We start from the raw sequence: 25,683 nt of genomic DNA, 5'->3' as shown, positions 1-25,683 counted from the left end.
AGAAAGAAATGAGGAACAAATGATAAACAAGCTATCAATGTGAGAAAAGGGAACTGTCATAAAACAGACTGTCAAAGAAAAACAAATATGGATCATAGGAAAAACAAACCTGAAAGGCTACTTTCTATAAGAACATACTTGTTATTGCCCAGTTCCAATTTCAGGCATGACTACTGGAACACTGGAAGCCTCTTCTGTCCCCAAATGCTCGAAAGTGATTAATACCTTTTGACAGAACATATCAACCAGGAACAATTCTTCAAAAACCACGTATTTTGAATCTGAAGAACTAGGTTCTATATTAGGGTTCAGATATCACAAAGAAGCTAAAATGACAGAGAAACAATTACTTTTTCCTGTTAGCATGGAGATATGGAGAAAAGGCATCCTGATTTCTTTTTTTTTGGACAGGCAGAGTTAGACAGTGAGAGAGAGAGAGAGAGAGAGAGAGAGACAAAGAGAAAGGTCTTCCTTTTTCCATTGGTTCACCCCCCAAGTGGCTGCTACGGCAAGCGTATTGCTGCCGACGGGCTGCGCTGATCCGAAGCCCGGAGCCAGGTGCTTCCTCCCAGTCTCCCATGCGGGTGCAGGGGCCGAGGACCTGGGCCATCCTCCACTGCACTCCCGGGCCACAGCAGAGAGCTGGACCTGGAAGAGGGGCAACCGGGACAGAATCCAGCACCCTGACTGGGACTAGTACCTGGTGTGCCGGCGCCACAGGCAGAGGATTAGCCTAGTGAGCCGTGGCGCCAGCCCTTATTTCTTTCATTATGTTTATGGGCCAAAAAGGAAAAATAAATGTGGAAAATTAAATATTGGGATTTCAAGTACATATATAAAGAATTCATGCATCTCCCATGTGGGAAACCTAAAAGAAGCACCAAGCTCCTGGCTTCTAATCCGCCCAGCTCCAGCTGTTGTGGTCATTTAGGGAGTGAACCAGTGGATGCAAGACCTCTCTCTGCCTCTAAGAAGGAAAGAAGGAAGGAAGGATTCGTGCATCTATTGAAACTATGAAAATTTTTCCTAATTATTTCACATGCTAGTCTAACATTTTGTTGAATTAATTGAAAACCAAGAAGGTTCAGATGTCCACCACAAAGTTATTTTCATTGTTCTGTGTCCTCCATTGTCTTGTAGCAAAGGGTGCACAGAAATAGCAGCCTTAAACTCACTTTAGTGATCATGCGATGTTGTCAAGGATACTGAACTTTGTATTTACCAGTATCACTTTAAGAAATACTCCCAGGTGAAATTTAGCTCACATTTAACTGCCAGCAAAAGTTCTCCTGAGTAAAGGGGAAATTTAGATAAGATGAATCTTTAGCTGATCATAGGTCTCTTTTCATTTTAGCCAGAGGCAGGGTCAACAAAGATTTTTACAATCCTCCTTCAGTCATCATGTAGGAAATAACTCTAATAAACCCTTGTAATTTTCCTCAAACTGTGCATGTATCTAAAGAGAGTTACAAATTCCTTATGTCTATAGGCTCTTATACAATTCTAAGAACAAAAACAAACATGAAATTTAACATAACCATAACCACTAAACTCGTATAGTTCATTTTAATGCCATTAGTCAATGTGATAAATTTTTTTAATCACATACCTTACAGTATGTGGTGTGATGATGCAATCCTATCATACCCTTTCTGCATTTAAATTGCTGTTAAACCTTGGCTCACACGGTATGTTGCAATGAATTTTGTCCCTCCTTTAGGGCAAACATGCCATTTAGATTTTCAGTCCATCTCTACATTTTGTTAATTCTCACCACCACCCGACTGTAAGCGTAAACAGAATTCCAAGAACGAAAACATTGCAGCAGTGCTGGGCTATGAGGCAGTCCTACAGATGACCTGGAATGCTTTCATATTATTTTGTAAATCACCATGAGAATCTACATGCAAAAGTATGCAAAAAGAACAAACTCATCTGTACATTCCAGTTTAGGAACCCCTAATTTAGGGGCTAGTGATATGTCCATTTTTCCTTGATGCCATCTTTCCATTCTAATTTTATTTTTCACTTGACCTCAGTTTTAGAAAATTGATATATTTGATTTATGGTGCTAAATGTTCTCTGGTAAACTACCTAGATTCCACTGCTGAAGCAGAATAGAATACAAGCCCATAGTTTATCATCCCAATGGGCTTGAAACCCCATCTGTCACAATCTTGTACTGAAGGTTTTCTTTTTTTATCTGCAGTCCTGCATCTTTTTTTGTGTGTGGGGGGGTGGGGGGACAGGCAGAGTTAGACAGTGAGAGAGAGAGAGACAGAGACAGGTCTTCCTTTTACCGTTGGTTCACCCCCCAAGTGGCTGCTACTGCTGGCGCGTTGCAGCCGGCGGGCTACGCTGATCTGAAGCCAGGAGTCAGGTGCTTCCTCCTGGTCTCCCATGCGGGTGCAGGACCCAAGCACGTGTGCCATCCTCCACTGCACTCCCGGGCCACAGCAGAGAGGACTGGAAGAGGAGCAACTGGGACAGAATCTGGCGCCCCAACCAGGACTAGAACATGGTGTGCCAGCGCCGCAGGCAGAGGATTAGCCTAGTGAACCATGGTGCCGGCTTGCATCATTTTGATGTGTGGTTGCAAATTCATTGAGAGCTAACAAAATTATTTTTAACTGTTTTCTATTGAAAACACCATTTAATATCTTGTCTCATTATTCTACAATGATTTTATTTGTTTTATTTGAAAGGTAGAGGGACAAGAAAAAGAGAGAGACAGGGAGAGAAATCCTCCATCCATTGTTCATTCTCCAAATGCCCACAATAGCCAGAGCTGAGCCAGGCTGAAGCTAGGAGCCCAAAACTCAATCTGGGTTTCCCATATGGGTGGCAGGGACCCGGATCAGAAGCAGAGTAACTAGGACTTGACCCAGGCACTCCAAAATGAGATGCAAATATCCCAAGCATCACCTTAATGACTGAGTCAGTCACATATCCCATCTTGGCTCATTTATGATCTCAACTAGCTTAGTGAGAATAAATTGGCTTAATACCAGATAAGCTTTAAACACAGAAAATACCTTTTAATAAATAATATGCAATCTTTTTTAAAAATGTATTTATGTATTTGAAAAGCAGAATTACAGAGAGAGAAGGAGAGACAGAGAGACCACCCACTGGTTCACTCCCCAAATGGCTGCAACAACCAGAATTAGGCAGAATCCAGGAGCCTGGAATTCTGTGCAGTTCTCCCACACTGGGTGGCAGGAGCCCAAATACTTGGGTCATCTGCTGCTGCTTACCCAGGCTCATTATTAGGGATCTGGATAGGAAGTAGAACAGCCGGACCTCAAACCAGCACCCATATGCAATGCCAGCATTCCAAGCGGGTACCTAACCCACTGCCCCACAATGCCAGCCCCAGCTCATAATCTTGACATAGGTGACAAGAGAGAAGATTGAGGGCCAGCACTGTGGCACAGTGGGTTAAGTGGTTTCAGCATCCTATATAAGAGCACCTGTTTAAGTCCCAGCTGCTCAGCTGCAGATTCAGCTTCCCACTAATGAGCTTAGGAAGGCAGCAGAGGATGGTCCCAATACTTGGGCCTATGCCATCCATTTGGGATACCAGATGTAGTTCCTGGATCACGGCTTCAACCTAGTCCAGCCCCAGCTGCTGCTATTTGGGGAGTGAACCAGTGGATGGAAGATCTTTCCCTACCCTGCTTCTCTGTCCTTCTGCTTTTCAAATAAATACATCTTTTTTCTGAAATGGAGAGAGAAAGAAGGTTGTCAACTCCTCTAACAAAGTTGTCTACATCTCTAAACAGCAGCTCACCCTCAGTGAGCCATAGCCCAGTGGCCAGCCAGGTGGGGAATATCTTCCACTGCACTTTTAAACACTTCTTAAAACAGAACATTATTTCATTTTTGAAGTTATTAACTGAGACCCTTTATAATTTTATTCAACTGGAAAATTTGGATGTTGCCGAGCGAGGTTCTGGCTATCAAAATATGACTCAGCTTTGTCAGACTAAAGAATGTCACTCTTGCCCAGTACTATCATTTGCTTTATAGACTTGCAGCGAGATGTTTCTTATTTGTAGACAGAGAAGCCTTACCCAAGTCAATGAGAGCTGGAACCACTCCCTGCTTAAAGGGAAAACATGGAAAACTGAAGCACAGGTCCTCTGAGCCAACTGGGATGGAAAGTTAGTAAAAACAAGAACCCCCCTCCCCACCAAGCTACAGATGTCATGTGACAGAAACACAAAAGGTAGAATCCAGGGTTAAAAGGTCCCAATGCTCACAATGGCAAGCACCAAGACAGCACATTTCAGGACAATGTATCAGGGCTGGGCAGACCTCAGATTAGATAATTCAGAATTAGCAAGATATCAGGTTAATGGAAGATAAAGCAAAATATGTACATTCCAACCCCATCTCCACTTCTCAGACAGCGCAGCTGGAGCCGTGGGTGTGGATAAACTTCAGGGATTAAACTTCAAGTCCCAGGCCAATCACCTGTCTCCTAAGTGACAGCGGGTAAGTTACTGAACCTCCTTAACCTTGGTTGAACCTCAGATGTCTCAGGGATATTGGGGTAATAAAACAATTAGAAGACTGTCTCAAGGATTAAATAATTTAACACATGTATCATGCTGGTTATCGGCGTTTACCTGCATGCTTCAGGATTATCTGGTCATTCCTGAACATTTAGAATCATTTCTGGTAACAAAGACTCCTTGCTTGATTAAACTTTGGTCAGGCTCCTGAATACTTTGCTAGGCCCATCTGTGTACTCCCTTATAAAACTTTATTTTAGCAAGAACCCACTAAATTGGCTTAGTCAGAAGCCCAGTCCCCACCCCCCCCCTTATCTCATCACCCTTGATATCAGTTGGGTTTCTTATCCTCCACCATACCCCAGGCCATGTCTGTTCCCTGTACTGTGTTTAGCAAGAATCCTGTTAGGACAGTTTTGCCAGAATCCCTCTAGCTTTCCCCACCACCCACTCACCCTCATCCTGCTCTTTGGCTTTGAATGTCCACTTGCCCACACTGTGTTCGGCCCAGGGCTCTCCTGATGTCTCTCTGCCCCTATTGTAAGTGTCCTAAACAAAATCTTTTCTGGCCGTTATTACTGCCCAGATCTGGTTTTCCTAGGCATGGGTTAGGTCTGAAGGACTCCCTTGCCTATCCAAGAGTTCTCAGACTGTGATCGAAGGTATATACCTATTAATGGGCTTAGAGAACTAGCAGTATCTTTTTTCCCCAAGGACTGTTCCAGGAAACATCCTGTTTAGTCCAGTGACTAAATCCTCAGATCCATCCACATGTGGCCCTTCATTCTCAGTATCAAAGTCATGGCAGAGTAAATAAACCTGTAACCTCAACATCATTTTTCGAAATGCTTCTCACCATAATATAGTTGGCATTTTGTTTGTCCACCAATAAACTTTACCAGTATTGAACAAGGTCATACTTTACTTTAACCCTGTTGCTATTAAACAGATGCATTTTAGTCACCAGACACAACAGAGGCATTTTGTTTCAGGCATCTGTTTGCAAATTGAACTTGAACATCACCATCAGCAGGACTTGTCCTCAAGCCAATTCTCCCCACATAGGAAGTCAACAACTCAGATCATATTTATGCCTGAAGAAATTGCAGAGTTTGCAATCTTTCTGCTTGGCGACAGTGTACATTTGACCTTACAACAATAAGTTGTACCCATTTTGGCATCATCAATCTTTTTTAAATTTTTTTTTAAATGGTTGTTGTTTATTTGAAAAGCAGGGAGACAGTAAACCTCTGATTCACTCTCCAAAAGCTCACAAGGAAGCTGAGAGCCAAGAACTCAATCCAGGTCTCCACATGATGGCAGGAACTCAATCACTTGAGCCATCATCTGCTTTCTGGGGTCTGCATTAGCAGGGAGCAGAAATCAGGTGTTGTAGATGATTACTGAACCCAAGCCCTCCAACATGGAGCTTATGTCTTTATCAGCATCCTAACTGCTAAGCTGAACTTCTGAAATTTTTAAAGAGTAATTAATTAATCTTTAAAATCTTTAATAAAAAATTAATTTCTTTAAAGATTATTCATTTGAAAGGCTGAGTTGGAGAGAAAGGGAGAAAGTGAGACAGAGAAAGATCTTCCATCCACTGGTTCACTCCCCAAATGGCAGCAATGGCCAGGACTGAAAGACAGCTGAAGTTCTTAATGAAAGTTCTGTATTTTCTTCCAGGAAAAAAAATACATGAATAATTTTCATTAACATCTTTATTTTATTAATCAGATTTTATATTTAAAAGGCACACTCACTAAAGGAAGAAAAGTAAAACAGTTCAGAGAGGCATAAAAGGAAAATAAAATTTTCCTTTGCTTCTACTTTGATTCAACCCCACTCCTCAGGAGTAACCACTATTAACAATTCCTTGAACATATACTACCATTTTAAAATACACACATATCTGTATATGATACATTTGTATTTTAGCTCATATATAAGCTCATTTTGCACAGTAGTACAAGACCAAATAATAATGAAGAATCAAATCATGTCTGTGACTTTTAAAAAAACTTATCAATTTATTTGAAAGGCAGAGTTTTAGGCATAAAGGGTGAGACAGAGCTCTTCCATCCACTAGTTCATTCAGTATATTCAGCCTGTGATGATCAAAAACATTCCACATATATCTCCAAGGCCATCTTAGGTGTGGACTATCTGGGAGTCACTGCATTAGATGTCTCAATCTCCCTATCAAGATGTAACAGTCACTCATGAGCCATCCCAATGAATGTTCTGGATAGTCACCTATCCTTTGAAGAAAGTATCCTGAAACTTAAAGTGTGTTAGAAAATACTGAAACATCTTTTCTTTAAGTTCCACAAATACTTATTCTATGTAACAAATTGGGGTTTAACACAGAGGTCTTTGGCTTCCAGGAGGAAAGACAGATCTCAGGATTATAACCTTATGTGAGTCAAGATACTGTCCAGATGAGCAGGTTACAAACAAGGATGTTACAGGGTTTGCTTTCTCTAAATCCTTCTGAACTAGGCATCATGAATCACTGCATAAGAATTTGCAAAGACTAGAATACAAGCACAAAGTGGTATGCAAACACATTGGAGAAAGATTCTGATTTTGGCATCAGAGAGAAAAAGGCCTTTGTGGAAACCAGAGTATTTTGAGTTGGCTCTTTAAGGATGAGTAGAATTTCAAATGTTGAAGACCAAGAGAAAGGTTTAGAAAGTAAAAGGAAGAGTAGGAGCCAGGGCAGTGGACAGAAGTGTCCAGATCACCTTCAGGGAACAAGTTGCTGCCCTATGTGGTACAAAGGTCAGGTGTGAATCATGGTCAATTCGGGGTAGGGCCCGAGACAGAGGTGAAGATCAAATTGCTGAATCTTTTAGAAATATGACATATAACTTGCAATCTGTCATTAAGCAATTAAACTATAATCCAGTGAATTACAAAATACCCTCACCATTTCTGAGGACTGGAATTTTAATATCTCTAGGAAAGAACTAGTCTATGAATTCTGCTTTCTGACTTCAAATATGGGAAACTTAAGCTCACTTTTGCTTCCAAACATTTATTCCTTCCAAATCCATCAGGGAAAAGACCATCACACATGGTCATCTAGTTTGAACAGCTGCTAATATCTTTTGCACAAGGAGCATGGGCCTTAGGCTGAGAGCCATCTATGGAAATATGAGCAGAAAAGGCCTTTGGATTCAGAGCAGTGATCCTGAGCCCTGGCTGCTCCAGGCAATCACCTGGGGAATTTATGCAAACTCTTGGAATAGGTACAGGCATGTGTAGTTAGAAAACAAAACAAAACAAAAAATTCCCTGTTGATATTGTTGGGCAACCAGGATAAAAAACCACATATTCCCAAATCATTGTTTAACAAAAAGGCCCTGGCCTCACATTGAGAAGTATCTGAGAATCCACAAGTCTCCTGAGCACCATGTGTACAGAATGGGCCAGGAGTTTTATCGGTTTGAGTAGAAAGTTTTCTTCCATAACTCAATTCATATTCTATTTCCTTGACTCTAATCTGAGAAAGTGCAAACCACACAAACCTAAAGAGAAGAATTAGATGATTACATAGCCAGAGAAGCATCTCTAGCTCCAAACCATTATTTGTAGGGCACTGTGACCCAAGTAAGGTATAATTTTAGTATCATGGTAAGCAGACCAATGAACTTGGGGTAAGGAGGAAGGGACAAACCAGATTATATTTATCATTTGATCCAGATGACAACACAGAAAACTGGATTCCCCTGAGAACTTATGAGAAAGCAGGTCTATGTGTAACATCTAATTTTTACAACCACCTGAAATTGTTTCTCTCCCCAAGTGATTTATCTGGCCCCCTCCTGTAAGGAAATATGTAGACCTTCCATTTTTAAATCACTTGCATGAATATTCATTTATCCTTCACTGTCTTAGAAAGCATTCCAAAATCCTTAAAAGTGTCTGCCACCACGAGATGCAAGTTGCCTTCTGTGTTGCTGATATATTAGAAATTGTTTCTGAAGCACTGAATAGTGACATTGACCTTCTCTCCACTAGCACTGGATTTTCCTTTCAGTCCTGTCACTGACGGCTGACTTGGAAGGCACTGTGAGAGCAGTAATCCACATAGCATAGATCTTTCCAGCTGATATTCAGGAGAGCCTGAAATAATCTTTGTAGGATGACAGGACCAGACTCCTAGTGAGCCTACTGTCCTACTGGGCCTTCTCTCCACAAAGGACAGGAAAAGGAGTTCATTCCAGACAAATCACTGGGGCCAGTGGTTGTGGTGAGGCTGAGTTCAACCAGGGGGGGCAATCCTGGTAAAAGAGAGTGACCAACAAAGGCTGCTGATCTTGTTGATGAGAACAAGACAAAGAGAGTTCAAGGAGAAAGCTGATAGAGCCTCAAAGACCTGATGCAACACACCTGGTTAATGACAGCTGATTCTTGTCTCTTTCGGGTGATGTGGGATTCAGCATTCAAACACATACTGTGTTGTCTGTGATACTAAATATGTTTGCCAGAGTATCAAGAACCTTACCTAAAGTATAATCATTATTGGAACTGGTAGAGGAAGGGGGTACTCTCATTTATTACTGATTAGTTCACCGCCTTGTCCGCAGAATTTGTTCTTTCAGCAAATTTGTTCTGAGAACAGTGTAAGACACAAAAGAATTCCCTTTACTACCTTCCTCCCTCCCTTCCAAATTTCCTTCCCTCCCCCTTCCATAAGTATGTAAAAATTACCCACTTCATTAGATGCTAATATTAAAATGATGACCCAAACCTTTGTGATATATTCTAGTGCAGGAATTCTTAACCTGGGATCGAGGAATTCTCCTTAAAATTCCTAGGTAAGCTTCAGGGAGTCATTAAACATAGATAGGGGGAAAATCACGTCTTTATTTTCACTAATCTTAGAATTTTAGCATTTGATTTGATTGTGAATGTAAGCAACAAGCCACATTGAAGATACCTATGCCTCTGACACCAATAGAAATCACTGACATTTTCCTATTAATTTGCAATCTTTGCAGATAGTTCAGAAATGTTGATTATGCTCATCAGCACTCAAAAATTATTCTAAGCTTTAGTTCTGCCACTAGATTTTATTCTTTAAGGTGTTAATGGAGAAGGGCATATATGAATATACCACAAATTTGTATGTTAACATTTTGTTGATTTTATTACAGTACACAAGCTGACTTCTGCTGAAGCCCAGGCTTACCACTTTGAAAGCCACTGCAGTGGACTGGCCTGTTGGGTCTCCTTGAGGGCAGATCACTGTACAGATCAGCCATTAATAGGCCTGCCACCCATTGCTTCTGATGCCTAGCTTTCTTTTCCTCCTGGTTTGTGTTAAAGCAGACCAGAGGATGCAAGTCAAGGGAGTGCCCGTTTCCCATCTCTAATCTTCGGTGGCCTGAACTACAAGTCTATAGTCACAGGCATGTTCTGTAGTAGTTTTTCTAAGGTAGACAATGCCCATGAGGAAAATTATATTCTCACTTTAAAACTTTCTTTCCCTTTGGTCTGAAAGGGAGGTTTTTTCTACTTACTGTATACTTCGCTGATGGCAAAGTAAATCTAGCTATGAGATTATTATTTAAGTTCTTATTTTGGTTATGCTATTACAGAAAAATGTTAGCCATCTCTTTTATAAGGTCTAAAGATTAAATTGTGCGTCCTACAGATTCCTTTATAATAGAATTAGTTTCCTACCTTGAAGAGAATAGAGAAATGAAAGAACAAGTTGGGCTTAGAATAGAGAAATGAGGGAGCGAGTCCTAGATTGTTTGCTGACAATAGCAATATTACATGAATACTTAGCAAACCGTTTCAACCATTAGATAACAACTTAAGAAAACATTTACCAGAAGGTCCAATGCCTTCTATAAATTTTAGGAATCATGTATTTGGAAACATCTCTTAAATATCTAACATGGTGTAGTTTGTTTAACCAGTAAACTTAAGCACAACCATCTAAAATGTTTTTAGTTTCTTTCTACCAACACGTTTAAAACATATGATACACAGATTCAGGTCACACAAATTAAAATGTATCTTTGATTGATTTTAGCAGCTTAAATTTATGGACAATCTTATCTATAAGCCATTTAAAATAAAACTCTTAATAAAATTTCCCCATGTGGACATACAATATGTACACACATATAACATAGCATAATAGACCAATATAGCAATTTTAATAATAGCTTTTAAAATCTTTAACTCTTTTTGTCGATTGCCAATTGATTTGAATTGCTTTTTGTTTTTAGTAACCTCAGTTAACCATACTTTCTCTCAGTTGGTACTGTTAATACATTATTGGCTTCATCTGTTTACAGAGCCATCCCAAAGTACTGAATACAATAAAAGTGGCTGGAAAAAGTCCATAGGAACCTATAGGAGGACAGCTACACAGAACCAACAACGCTTTAGTTTTATGAGCAGCACATCATATATAACTGTGGATGACAAAAGACTTTAAGTCGCAATGTTTAAAATTATAAACTCATCAACCAACAAGAGGGACTTGCTTACTTCACAGTATTTTTGAAAGCTCTGCCAGCTCTGCCAAGAGTTGGATCACTGGAAATGGACCTGCCCTGGAGTCGAAGGATGCCCAGGTCAGAGCCACAGATCTTATTGGCTCTAAGCTGAAAAGCCCTTCACTCAGCCCAACTTCCAAAGTGACCACTGCAGCTGAGGGGATGGTCAAGTAGGGTCAGCAACATTGCAGGCAGAACTGTAAATTTCTTGTTAGAGATGCCCCCTGCCTTTACCTGGCCAGCTCTCCTCCCAGGCCAGCCAAGTAATGAAAGTCAACAGAGTGCCTTCCACTAGGAGGTTCACACCTCCCTTAGGATATACCCCATGTGAAGAGATAGATAGGTCTGGGCCTCTGAATTTACAAGGCCTAAAGCCCACCAGATTATTATCAAGCCCCTTCTGTCAGGTTCTATTTGCCTCTCAATCAGAAAAATTACTTGTAGCTTAGACAGCATCTTTCTTAGCTCCTCTAATAATGACTCTGTCCTTTGTTCTAGACCCTACCTAGTGCACTTGGGCCTCATTCCTTTGTAATCATAACCTCTACTCTACCCCCAATGGCTCTACTCCCAACCTGTGTGTACTGATGGTTCTCTTCCCCACTTAATGCTGTATAATTGTTCAAACCTGGTAAATGCCACTCTTAGGATCATTGGTTACTATCCTCACTCTGTCTTTTATGACCTTGTCTAAATATGATCAGAGTTGGTAAACTTGGAAGGCTTCCATAGCCTTGGCAACTCATGACGACAGCCTAGGATGGTTACTGGCGCCATAAACTAGAGTGTCAATTTGTTGGGTCAACAACAGGAGCCACTGTGCACTTGCTCCTCATGTGGGATCTCTGTCCTTAATGTGCTATACATTGTGATTTAATGCTATAACTAGTACTCAAACAGTATGTTTCACTTTGTGTTTCTATGTGGGTGCAAACTGTTGAAATCTTTATACTAAATTGATCTTCTGTATATAAAGAGAATTGAAAATGAATCTTGATTTTATTACAGTACAATGGGTTTCATTTACAATCCACGTGTTTGGCTTTATGCATTTAAAAATATTATTCTGAGGAAGAATCCATAGTCTTCACCATCTGGTGAAGCGAAACTTAGCACAAAATGGTTGTGATTTCTGGTCCTCCTAAGTCAGATAGGACTTAAAGAACTAATCTCACAAACATGTACTTACAGACAGTACTAAGAGCACTCAAGACAAAGCCCAGGAGTGTGAGATACAAGCAGAGGAGACGTGGTCCCCTGATCTAGTCTAGTGCCATCACCTGGGAAGCTGCAGCCTCTCCTGCAGCTGGGCTGTCCATCAGAAAGGTCGGCTGCATGTCTGAACTGTGCCAAGCTGCATGTGAACCTGGGGAGTACTGCTTCTCTGTCTGCCATCCTAGTTTTGGAATTTAGGGCAAACCATACATAAGGAAGAACAAAGCCTGGATCATTTTAGAGAGCACAGCTCTTGAAGAAAGTGAAATGGGGTAATGAGATTAAAAAAAGAGAACATCAGTGGAGGCTACGGAATACCTAAGGGGACAGGGAGTGTCTCTCTGAGGAGGTGACATTTGTATGGAGGCCTAAAGGAAGAGTTTGGGAGAATGAATCTGACAGGCAAAGGCCCTAAGAGGAAACAAGTAAACACTCAGTTCCCTGGAATTCAAGGACCCCGAGCTCTTGAGCAGTGCTAATTGTGTCCTCCTCATGCCCTATTTTTGAAGAAACAATTCACAGGATTCAGAAGAGGAAACTAGGGTGTTCTGAGGGTCTGATGAACACAGAGGCAGAACAGGAAGGTGGATCAAGTGCCCAGGACAGGACACGCCCTGACTCCAGGTGTAGGGTGCCCTGAAGAAGGTCAGGAGACCCTCCCACCTCTGGACAACCCCAGGCCTTTCCTATCTCAGTCATCACCACCTACCTTTCACTCCTATGACCAGAGGTCTCTCCCTCATTCCTGGAAGGCATCAACAAATATTTACTGCCCAACAGCACAGATCCCTATTCCCTTTATTTTCCCCAAGGCCTGGAGCAGTGAAATAACCTGTCTATGCAGACAGCTATTTACTCCAAGATGCCTATCAATCTTGGTGCCCAAGGCCTCCTGCATCTCAGGAGTTTTGCCCAGCCTATTTTCCCAGCCAGATCCAGGAAAACTACTTATGTCCCCCAACCTTTGACCTCTAGGAAAATCATGCTGTTTCCTGACCAGAAAAAAAAGAAAGAGGTAACACCAAAACTCCTATCTAGCAGCAGCCTTTAAGACATTGCATAGGGCTTGTTACAGCTAGAAGGGGGTTATTAAACTAACTTACAGAAGGGATTCATTGTTAGAAAACTCATCATTTTTAGGGTTATCACAAGGTCATGGAACATTCACCAAGGGCCTATAACAAATGTTAGCTAACTTACTGCACAAATACCGGAAGGGGCATATAAATCATTTTATTGAAAAATGGGCCAATTGCTTCTAGCAGTTTGTCTTTCTTGATACCTCTAAACCTTCAGTTGCCTTATTCTTGTTCACAGCATCTGCACACACACATACTTAGAATGTCAGAAGAAAATCAATGAAGATTTGGCACCTCTTATACAAACCTCACTAATCTCTTTCCTGCATGGTTGTTATGTTCACTTGGTCTATGGTGAGATGTGAAGGGTAAGCTGATTGGTGGTCAGTTGATGGCCCTAATCCACTACAAGGTAGTACAAGCTCAAAGGAAAAAAAATCCTACCTATTGCACTAACTTGAATGAAGACAGGAAAATTAATTGGTAAATGTTAGAAAGATTTTCAAAAAGCAATGGTTAAGGTAAAAACACTTGGCAGAAAATTCAGTTAAAATCCCCCCCCCCCACTGAATCTTTGAATTTCCAATGAACCATCAATGCAAACATTTTATTTCTAAAGTAATATTTAAATTTTTAAAAAGAAGGCTTTAAAACAAGGAGTGAACTTGGACTTAAAATCAGTTGATGGAGGTTCCAGATGTAACTTAGCTACCGAGTCTCCTCCAGTCTGATTTTTACTCTCTGTGTTCTTTAGTTTTTCTGGGCCTCTATTTCCTTGTCTGTAAAACTATGAGATTAGTAGAGATGACTTTCAAGGCCTGGTGGAGCTCTAAATTACTGTGAATCTCGATCTCTCTGCTTAGAATAGTTCCATGAATGCCAACCATCAGATTCCAGCCAGGATTCCATCTGGGAATGTGATCCAAAGCAATTATCTTCAAACTTGAGATGTGGCTGCGGACTTAAATGGTTACTGCAGAGACCTAAGTCAGCCAGGCTGCTGTCCATGCTGCGAAGACACCATGCAGCCAGTTCCCAGGTCATGTGACCTTTCAAGGATACTCACCCGTGACAGTAGAAATCTTGGTGGTGGGCAAGAAACATCTCCTGTATCTCAAGAAGGAGTAAGCTTTGCATCTTAAGGCCACTGTAGGAAGACTGATTAAGGACTCCATTGTTTTCCTCTCCCAGCATATAGACTTCATGTGGGAGTGAGTATGGAAATGTAATATTCCTCCTTAATCAGTAATCAAGTCAGTAGCTAGTACCAGGTGTTCTTTACTTTTCAATGAGCTATTCTTTGTTTTCCAATTTGTTTGATAATCACAAAGAAATTGTATTGTTTAAACCTGACTCAATGCATGGACTCACCCCATAAGAAAAGTGTAAAACCTATAATCAAACTCAGGCTTGCAGAACAGCCAACTCAGGTAACTGACTGGTTCTTTCTGGAGTCAATCCTCCGTTTGACCAGCTGGATAAACTTTAACTTTGATTTTTCAGCCAGATTCTAAAGATTTCCATTACTGTGGTCTACCATTGGGTGCTTGATCATTGCAACGTTCACAAGGGGAATTTAGGCAGTTGGTGGATTTTTTTGTGTTAGGGATTTTTTTGTTAAAAGAATGCATCACATTTGTGGGCAATGTGATATTTGTGGCCACTATATGCTGGACAAGGGGATATAAACAAACTGTGACTTGAGACTTCTGGGGAAGTATTTTCCAAAGGACGGGAGAACCCTTCTTCCCTCTACTTCCTTTACCCAGACAGGTAAATGAACACAGTGATTGGAGGCTGAGGAGCCACCTTGGGTCATGAGGGAGCTCCTGAAAGTTGGTGGAAAAACAAGCTGGAGGAAACCTGGGTTCCTGCTGATGGTGGACTTGCCCTATCAGCCCCAAATTGCCCAACCCAGACTTGGTTTCTATGAGAAGTAACCATTTCTGCCAAGTGTAAGCCACTACTGTCTCAAGTTTCCTGTCCCACAAATGCAGTTCAACCCCAAATAACACACACAAGACTGTTTCCTTTGTCAAAGAGTATCATCACAGAAAACATGCCACTAATAACCACAGGACCACAGGATTTCTGTGGACCCCTGGTTTCTACTGCTGATGTTTCTCCTACCTGCTGTCAGTTACCTCGCTGGTGTCAGGCATGGCAAGAATGTCAGGCAGATCTGAAATGGTATGAAAAAGAGGAGCAAATGAAGGATTTTCTCACAGGCTTTGCCTTTAAGTGGCCTCATTCTCAAGACCGCCCTACTACCGACTGACACAGGTGGGTTGGTTTAAAATTGCAATGGGGAGTCATCCTTCCAGAGAGCTGTCATCTCTGGAGCTTTCAGCTTCCTAGTACCCTTGTCAACCTCCTGGCATGGAACCTGAGAGTGGCACTGCTCCTGCTGCTGCTTCCACCGTGAGATCTGCCTGTCCCTAATACCCTGATTGAAATTGCTAGCCAAAGCAACCTGCTACCTTGGGGCAGAGGCCCACACAAGGCAGGCTTCAGTGGGTGCACGAAGAGGACTCTGGGGGAAGTTTTACCTATGAGTCTGGAACTTAAACCCTCAGATTTGATGTCTGCAGAATCCTGAAGCTTTGGACACAGGGTCTAGTTCTTGACTCCAAGGAAATCTCCACTGAGATGATTGATGACACTCTAAGACAGTGGTTTTCAGTGTGTATGAGATCATGAACCCTTAGAAAAAGTGATACACCTGTATTGCTACCTCCCTTGACCCAAACCACATCTGCTCATGTAACACAAAACTTTGACCACAATTTTCTGAGGTTCCAGGCCCCTGATGCTCATCCAGAGCTCTCAGGTTAAAAACAAACAAACAAAAAAAAACCCTGCCTTTGAACCCTGGAACAGATTTTTTAAAACTTCTGAAATTATCTAATTTCCTCCTCAAGATAAATTCCCCACTGCTCCTGAACAGAGTAAACTAGGTGATTTTAGCAATTTCACATGTTCAGGGGTTTTACTGTCATTTACAAACCACTCTGAGAGAAATGCCACATACCTCTTCCCCAAGTCCCAACATACTCTCCTTTCTTGTTCTATTTTTTCCCTCATACAATCAACCATGCTGAACTGCTTATGTGTAGTTTCCTCAACATACCACAGTGCCTCCTTCTGCCCTCTGTCTTCACTCGATACCTCTTCACAGATCACTATCTGTCAAAATATTACTTATTCATTGGGACTTAGGAAAAATAGATTTCTCTCTAAAGTTTTTCCTGCATCTTCTTTTGTGCATTCAACTTGGCCTTACACATCTGTTGGAGAACACATCACCTTATACCACAATCATTTGGGCAGCCATGTGGCAGAATATTTGGACCCTTGAAACTGAGGATCAGAATGTGCTTCAAGCCTGCTTCTGTCTCTTTCTTGCTGTGTGACCTGTGTACATTTCTTACCCTTTCTAGACTTCGGAGCCCTTAGATAAAATGGATACAACAATAGTTTCATAGGATTATGTGGGGATTTAATGAGCTAATCCATGAAATTTTCTTAGCACAGCGCTTAGATATGTTGAAAACATCTAATAAGGTGTTCTTTCTTTTTTTAAGATTTATTTATTTATTTGAAAGTCAAAGTTAAACAGAGAGAGGAAAGGCAGAGAGAGAGAGGTCTTCCATCCAATGGTTCACTCCCCAATTGGTCACAACAGCCAGAACAGCACCGATCTGAAGCCAGGAGCCAGGAGCTGCTTCTGGGTCTCCCATGTGGGTGTAGGGGCCCAACGACTTGGGCCATCTTCTACTGCTTTCCCAGGTCATAGCAGAGAGCTGGATCAGAAGAGGAGCAGCCAGGACTAGATCTGGTAACCATATGGGATGCCGGTGTTTTAGGCCAGGGTATTAACCCGCTGTGCCATAGCACTGGCCCCTAATAAGGTGTTATTTCTAGTTTAGCTAGTTGTATTCTTTTTTTCTCATAGCCCTACCACTAAACCATAAAGGGGTTGAAGGTAGAAGGTGGAGCCTTAGCCTTAGTCATCATTTTATACCTCATAGAACCTAGCTAAAAAAAAAAAAAACAAAAAGTTTTTCTCTAGTTGGCACATAATAAATAATCAGCATTTGGTACATGAATAAAAATGAATCATTTATAAAAGTTTTATCTAAGAACTCCAGACAGCATTGTAGTCACCCATATTTTATGCATGAGTGAGAGGCCACAGAGAAGTAAGCTGAAAGCTGTACTGAGCCTACAAATCATTCTGGGTCTCAACAAAACATCCTGATTGCAAGTCTTGTCTAATTCCAGGATATTTATTCTATCATGAAAGACATGCTAGGATTCTCATCTCCAATTACATATTTTTCAGCTATTGGTCGATTATACAGATTTGGCAACTCTTAGTTGATATTGGTGAAGAGTAGAGATATCTTCCTTGGGATCCTACCAGCTGCCTCCCGATACAGGTCTTCAATCCCAGGGCCCCATATATACACTCTTATATTTTTATATTTCATGATCTTGATGTCCAATGCCAGGTGGCAATTTGTCTGCAGGATTTTCTTCCCTATAACAAGAGGTGCATGTGTATATAAAATGACAGAATAGTATGTCATAGTAAATTATAAAATAATTGTATAAACAATTTACTAGACTGCTTTTAACCCCATCGCACTAAGCTGACCTTAAAAAAACCCCTTATCACATAGAAAAGTTGGAAACAAAACACCACCAACAACAAAGGACTCCTTAGGTTCCAGGAATAGCATGAGGTCAAGTGAGAAGGACAGATATGAGTTAATCATGGGATGACACCATGAGAGTTTCAGATGGAGATATGGACCCCATGGGATGAGCAGAGCTGTGTTTCTAACACCTACAAAAATGTGAGCTCATTTCTATAGGAGGGAAAGAATGGAACTGAGCTCCCTGCATAAACAAGATATTGCCGAGGGTTTTAAAAAACTCATGGTAGGCCGGCACCGTGGCTCACTTGGCTAATCCTCCTCCTGTGGCGCCAGCACCCTGGGTTCTAGTCCCGGTTGGGGCACCAGATTCTGTCCCGGTTGCTCCTCTTCCAGTCCAGCTCTCTGCTGTGGCCCGGGAAGGCAGTGGAGGATGGCCCGGGTGCTTGGGCCCTGCACCCGCATGGGAGACCAGGAGGAGACACCTGACTCCTGGCTTCAGATGGGCGCAGTGTGCCAGCCATAGCAGCCATTTTGGGGGAGAACAAATGGAAAGGAAGACCTTTGTCTCTCTATATATAAAAGAAAAAGAAAAAAAGAAAAAAAAAACTCATGGTAGCCAATATATAGGATACAAACCAATGTATTGTATATGGGGTCAGTGTTGTAGCATAGCAGGTAAAGATGCCACCAGTGGTTAGTTTCTTGGCTGTTCCACTTCTGATCCAGCTCCCTGCTGATTCGCTGAGAAAGCAAAGGAAGCTGGTCTATATCCCTGACCCCTGCTACCATTGTGGGAGACCTGGAAGAAGCTCCCAGCCTGGCTTCAGTCTCGCCCAGCAATGGCCATTGTGACTATCTGGGGAATGAGCCTGTGGGTTGGAAAATCAATCTCTCTCTCTCTCTCTCTCTCTCTCCCTGTCTCCCTCTCTCTGTAACTCTGAATCTCAAATAAATAAATTTTTTTAAAAAATGTAATGTATAGAGGGCTTGGCAAGATGGCGGAATAGGAAGGGAGCACAGAGATAGTCTGGGAAGAGACAGTTTAATAAAAGTGGAGATACTGCAGGTTCAAGGAAGAGTAGGGGAAGAAACAGCAGAGGAAACTCTTCTGGAACTAGTGATTCACAGTGGACCTGCGTGGAGAGCGTGGGAGCCCACAATTTTGGACACCAGCGGCAGAATCAACACACCAGCGCTGGAATGCGAGGTGAGCTAAACCTCAATAGCCTGAGACACCGACAGGCAAGCGGAAAGAGGAGACTAGAGGGAACGAGGCTTGAAACCCAGTGGGGAAAAGTTCACCAGGCTAATCAGAAGAGAGAAGAAAAAAAAAGTGACCAATACGGGCACGAGTTTCTCTTTCTCCGTTCACCTCTCAAAGGCGAGCAAGACAAAGAGCAGGCGCCATTTTGGACCTACGTCATAAGCAGGGTGACCTCAGGTCTGCACCGGCCAATAGCCTAGCAGAAAAACCTGACTCTGGCTGGGGTGAAATAACAGGAAATTAGGACCTAGTGAATGTGTGGTGCTAATGAACTGAGACTGTGAAAAAAGAGACAGAGAGGGAGAGAACTCACAAATTCACATGAGTACTCTCCAGAGACGCTACAATTCGGTAACCTTGGCAACCCAGTGGGAGACTGCAGAATTGGAGCCCACACTGAGGGCAGCACAGATTCCCTGTGTGGTCCTTGGGAAAGAGCTTCCGATCTCTGGCTCCTATGGGTATATCATTCACCTGCTAACTACCTCCAATTACATTCAGCTGTGTGGAATTACTTCCCTTTTGAATCAAAAAAGGAAAGAAAGAGAGAGATTTACCACACCTAACCTGGGAGTGTCACCTTTGGCACACCCTTAACCCTGAGGAACCAAACAGAGCTCTCAGGCCATCTCAAGTCTCTAAGGCTCCATCAAAAGCAGACAGTCCACTTAATACAGTCATAGTATAACAAGAAAAAACACCACAGCGAGGGCAGAAAAATCCAAAGATATCTCCACAATGCCAAGCAACAAACGCAAACATCGAGGAAACAAGAACAGGGAAGACATTATGACACCCCAAATGAACAAGACACCCCAAGCCAAGATTATAAAAATGATGAGATGGAAGAAATGCAAGATACGGATTTCAAAAAATTTATAATAAGAACAATCAGAAGGTTTCAAAAACAAATGCTTGAGGTACGGAACTCCCTACTGGACAGGATAGAAAATCTCCTTTGAGAAAATGAAATCTTAAGGAGGAATCAAAATGAAACGCAGAAACTAGTAGAACAGGAAAGTGAGACGTGAAGAGAAATCAAAATGAAATGAAGAACTCAATAGATCAAATGACAAACACATTAGAGAGCCTTAAAAACAGAGTCAGTGAAACAGAAGAGAGAATATCGGACTTAGAAGACAGAGCACAGGAAAGTATACAGTAAAACCAAAGAAAAGAAGAGGAAATTAGAAATCTAAAAAATATTGTTGGGAATCTACAGGATACTATTAAAAAACCCAACATTCGAGTTCTAGGAGTTCCTGAAGGCATGGAGAGAGAGAGAGGATTAGAAGGCCTTTTTAGGCTGGCGCCACGGCTCACTAGGCTAATCCTCCGCCTTGCGGCGCCGGCACACCGGGTTCTAGCCCCGGTTGGGGCGCCGGATTCTATCCCGGTTGCCCCTCTTCCAGGCCAGCTCTCTGCTGTGGCCAGGGAGTGAAGAGGAGGATGGCCCAAGTGCTTGGGCCCTGCACCCCATGGGAGACCAGGAGAAGCACCTGGCTCCTGCAGAAAAAAAAAAAAAGAAAAAAAAGAAGGCCTTTTTAGTGAGATACTTGCAGAGAACTTCCCAGGTTTGGAGAAGGACAGAGACATCCTAGTACAGGAAGCTCATAGAACCCCTAGTAACCATGACCAAAAGAGATCCTCACCACGACACGTTGTAATCAAACTCACCACAGTGAAGCATAAAGAAAAGATTCTAAAATGTGCAAGAGAGAAACGTCAGATTACTCTCAGAGGATCTCCAATTAGACTCACAGCAGACTTCTCATCAGAAACCCTACAAGCTAGAAGGGAATGGCGAGACATAGCCCAGGTACTAAGAGAGAAAAACTGCCAGCCCAGAATATTCTATCCTGCAAAGCTCTCACTTGTGAATGAAGGTGAAATAAAGACCTTTCATAGCAAACAGAAATTGAAAGAATTTGTCGCCACTTGTCCAGCCCTGCAAAAGATGCTTAAAGATGTGTTACACACAGAAACACAGAAACACGGTCATTAATATGAAAGAAGGTAAAGGAAGGAAACCTCACAGCAAAAGATCATAGGGAATTCAAAGCATATATTAGAAAATATCTTTGGCAAATGGCAGGGCAAAGTTACTACTTATCAATAGTCACATTGAACATTAATGGCCGAGAAAGTATGGTTAACTGAGGTTACTAAAAACAAAAAGCAATTCAAATCAATTGGCAATTTACAAAAAGAGTTTAAAGACTTTAAAAGCTATTATTAAAATTGCTATATTGGTCTATTATGTTATGTTATATGTGTGTACATATTGTATGTCCACATGGGGAAATTTTATTAAGAGTTTTATTTTAATTGGCTTATAGATAAGATTGTCCATAAATTTAAGCTGCTAAAATCAATCAAAGATATGTTTTAATTTGTGTGACCTGAATCTCTGTATCATGTTTTAAACTTGTTAGTAGAAAGAAACTAAAAACATTTTAGATGGTTGTGCTTAAGTTTACTGGTTAAACAAACTACACCATGTTAGATATTTAAGAGGTGTTTCCAAATACATGATTCTTAAAATTTATAGAAGGCATTGGACCTTCTGGTAAATGTTTTCTTAAGTTGTTATCTAATGGTTGAAACGGTTTGCTAAGTTTTCATGTAATATTGCTATTGTCAGCAAGCGATCTAGGACTTGCTCCCTCATTTCTCTATTCTAAGCCCAACTTGTTCTTTCATTTCTCTATTCTCTTCAAGGTAGGAAACTAATTCTATTATGAAGGAATATGTAGGATGTACAATTTAATCTTTAGACCTTATAAAAGAGATGGCTAACATTTTTCTGTAATAGCATAGCCAAAATAAGAGCTTAAATTATAATTTCATAGCTAGATTTACTTTGCCATCAGCGAAGTAAACAGTAAGTAGAAAAAACCTCCCTTTCAGACCAAAGGGAAAGAAAGTTTTAAAGTGAGACTATAATTTTCCTCATGGGCATTGTCTACCTTAGAAAAACTACTACAGAACATGCCTGTGACTATAGACTTGTAGTTCAGGCCACAGAAGATTAGAGATGGGACATGGGCACTCCCTTGACTTGCATCCTCTGGTCTGCTTTAACACAAACCAGGAGGAAAAGAAAGCTAGGCATCAGAAGCAATGGGTGGCAGGCCTATTAATGGCTGATCTGTACAGTGATCTGCCCTCAAGGAGACCCAACAGGCCAGTCCACTGCAGTGGCTTTCAAAGTGGTAAGCCTGGGCTTCAGCAGAAGTCAGCTTGTGAAGAGCCCTGGCAGCTCTGCCAAGAGTTGGATCACTGGAAATGGACCTGCCCTGGAGTCGAAGGATGCCCAGGTCAGAGCCACAGATCTTATTGGCTCTAAGCTGAAAAGCCCTTCACTCAGCCCAGCTTCCAAAGTGACCACTGCAGCTGAGGGGATGGCCAAGTAGGGTCAGCAACATTGCAGACAGAACTATAAATTTCTTGTTAGAGATGCCACCTGCCTTTACCTGGCCAGCTCCCCTCCCAGGCCAGCCAAGTAATGAAAGTCAACAGAGTGCCTTCCCCCAGGAGGTTCACACCTCCCTTAGGATGTACCCCATGTGAAGAGATAAATAGGTCTGGGCCTCTTAACTTACAAAGCCTAAAGCCCAACAGATTATTATCAAGCCCCGTCTATCAGGTTCTATTTGCCTCTCAATCAGAAAACTTAATTGTAGCTTAGACAGCACCTTTCTTAGCTCCTCTAATAATGACTCTGTCCTTTGTTCTAGACCCTGTCTAGTGCACTTGGGCCTCATTTCTTTGTAATCATAACCTCTACTCTACCACCAATGGCTCTACTCCCAACCTGTGTGTACTGATGGTCCTCTTCCCCACTTAACGCTGTATAATTGTTCAAAATTTCTCTACAGACAAACCCCTCTACCTACAAAATATGAGTGACTTTTCTCCCAGTCTTGGCTGGAATCAGCTTTCCGGTCTGTTGGGTATTCCCCAATAAACCCTTTCCCTTTAAAAAAAAAAAAAAAAAAAAGAGGGAGGTGCCTTTCTCTGAACGGAGGAGAGAATTTCCACTTTGACTATGATCTTGTCTAAATATGATCAGAGTCGGCGAACTTGGAAGGCTTCCATAGCCTTGGTAACTCATGACGAGAGCCTAGGGTGGTTACTGGCGCCATAAACTAGAGTGTCAATTTGTTGGGTCAACAACAGGAGTCACTGTGCACTTGCTCCTCATGTGGGATCTCTGTCCTTAATGTGCTATACATTGTGATTTAATGCTATAAATAGTACTCAAACAGTATGTTTCACTTTGTGTTTCTGTGTGGGTGCAAACTGTTGAAATCTTTACTTAATATATACTAAATTGATCTTCTGTATATAAAGAGAATTGAAAATGAATCTTGATGTGAATGGAAGGGGAGAGGGAGTGGGAGATGGGAGGGTTGCGGGTGGGAGGGAAGTTATGGGGGGGGGAGGGAAGCTATTGTAATCCATAAGCTGTATGTTGGAAATTTATATTCATTAAATAAAAGTTAAAAAAATTTTTTTAAATGTAATGTATATTAATGAAATTGACATCTTGAGATCTGATTATTACTTACGGTCCTTGTCTATACTCCTGAAGAATAGTAGTCTTCCTACTTACTACTTGTTGAATTCTTTATTTAGTTGAGGATTAAGCTTGTGATTATAAAGTAAATTGAAAGTATGCCATCACAAAAATTAAAAGAGAAATAAGAGAAGAAGAAAGAGGGTAGGCAGGAGGGAGGAAGGGAGGATGGGAAATAGTATGTTCTTAAAAATGTATGTATAGGAGTCCCAAGACTGCAGTATAGCAACAGGACCATCCGAGTCCTGCAGGGCAAAACAGACAGTTAAAAAGGTGAGAGTATACACGCCGGAGATAGAGCAGTGGGAAATTCGCAATGAGAAGCCCAGGAGACCAACAGAGACTGGGCAGTCCCCGCTGAAGAAGCAAATAAGAAATGGAAGCGGCAGAGGCATGGTGGAGACTCGGCTCCAGGAGGCTGACACCAGCCCCCAGCAGATCAGGTTAGATGGGAAATCACAGGTCCACGGAACTGCTTGGCAAACAGCGTTTGAAGTTCCACATGGGAAAAAATAGAAGGTATAGAGGAACAAACAGAGAGGCCAGATGACCCTCCTGCCCATCTATGTCTCCCCTCCCCCCAAGCCAAACCTGCAGCTGGCTGGGAGAAGCCATATTGTTTGTTTACATTTTTTAACATAAACCATGGTTCTCTCAACAGTCTCCTAATACAGTTCTACCCTGTATTACTGATCAGGTGATACTACATGAAATTGCCATCTTGTAAGTCAAAAACAATCCAGAAATGCCAGTTTCACAGGGTCCAACCTAATATTTCTTCCTATTTGATTTTCATACCAGAGGTAGAATTACCTTTTCATAATGCAAATTTGATCATATTGTACTCTACCCATACTTAAACCTTTATGACATTCCTACTGTTCTTAGCAAGTCCTACACTTCTATTTGACTCCTACCTTCCTCTCCAGCTGCATGACCCCTGTTTCTCTCCATGACCTCCTGAATTTCTTCTAAAACTTTGTGTTCTTCATGTTTTCTCTTCCTATAGAACCTTTGTATAAGCAGTTTCCAGTGTCTGGGATGTTGTTCTACCCCTCTTCAATCCTCCAACTTCTTACCTTCAGACCTTATCTTTAGCAGTGTTCCTCAGGAGAGCCTTCCCAGACTTCCTGGCCTTATCAAGGGCCTCATCACAGATCCTCTTATCACGAAGGTCCTTTCCTTTGTGGTACATTCATGTGTGTGATTATTTGATTTATGTCTGCCTCCTTTGCTAGGACTGTAAGACTCACAGGAATTGAGTCTGGCTTCCCTTATCATTCTGTCCCCAGCCCAATGTCAAACACAGAGTAAGTGTTTAACATGTTTTTGAATAAATAAAGCATTTAAAACTATGGAATGTAAGAGTGGAGAGACTAAACACAGGGTGACCTGTAGACTGGGACAGTTGTCCTGCGGTAGAGGATGAGAGCCTGAAACTAACACAGGTTTTTTATGCTACCTTGGCTAATCTCCTGAACATTACATCTTTTTCTCTACAGCATTTTACAAGCAAAGAAACAAGGCATATCAAATAACTTGTGTAGCAAGCCACATGATAGGAGATCTAACATGCTGATCTACATTATTTGACTCCAAGTGTAATTCTCTTTCTATTAAAAAAAAAAAAAAGAGGTAAGCAGAGGAGACAGTAAGGAGCCCAGGAAGGAAAGCCGCCAGGATCTCCAATGACTTTAGACACTTGGAAGATAATGTAAAGACCAAAAGAAGCCAGAGCTGAGATAAAACAAAGTATTGGAAACCACGTGAAGCTAGAAGAGGTATGCCCAATCAATTCCCACTGTTCCTTATTGTTGATGCATAGGAATACAGGC

This window comes from Lepus europaeus, chromosome 12 (assembly GCF_033115175.1).
Source record: "Lepus europaeus isolate LE1 chromosome 12, mLepTim1.pri, whole genome shotgun sequence".
Classification (NCBI taxonomy): domain Eukaryota; kingdom Metazoa; phylum Chordata; class Mammalia; order Lagomorpha; family Leporidae; genus Lepus; species Lepus europaeus.
The sequence above is the reverse complement of the archived record's forward strand: the minus strand, read 5'-3'. Positions refer to the sequence as shown.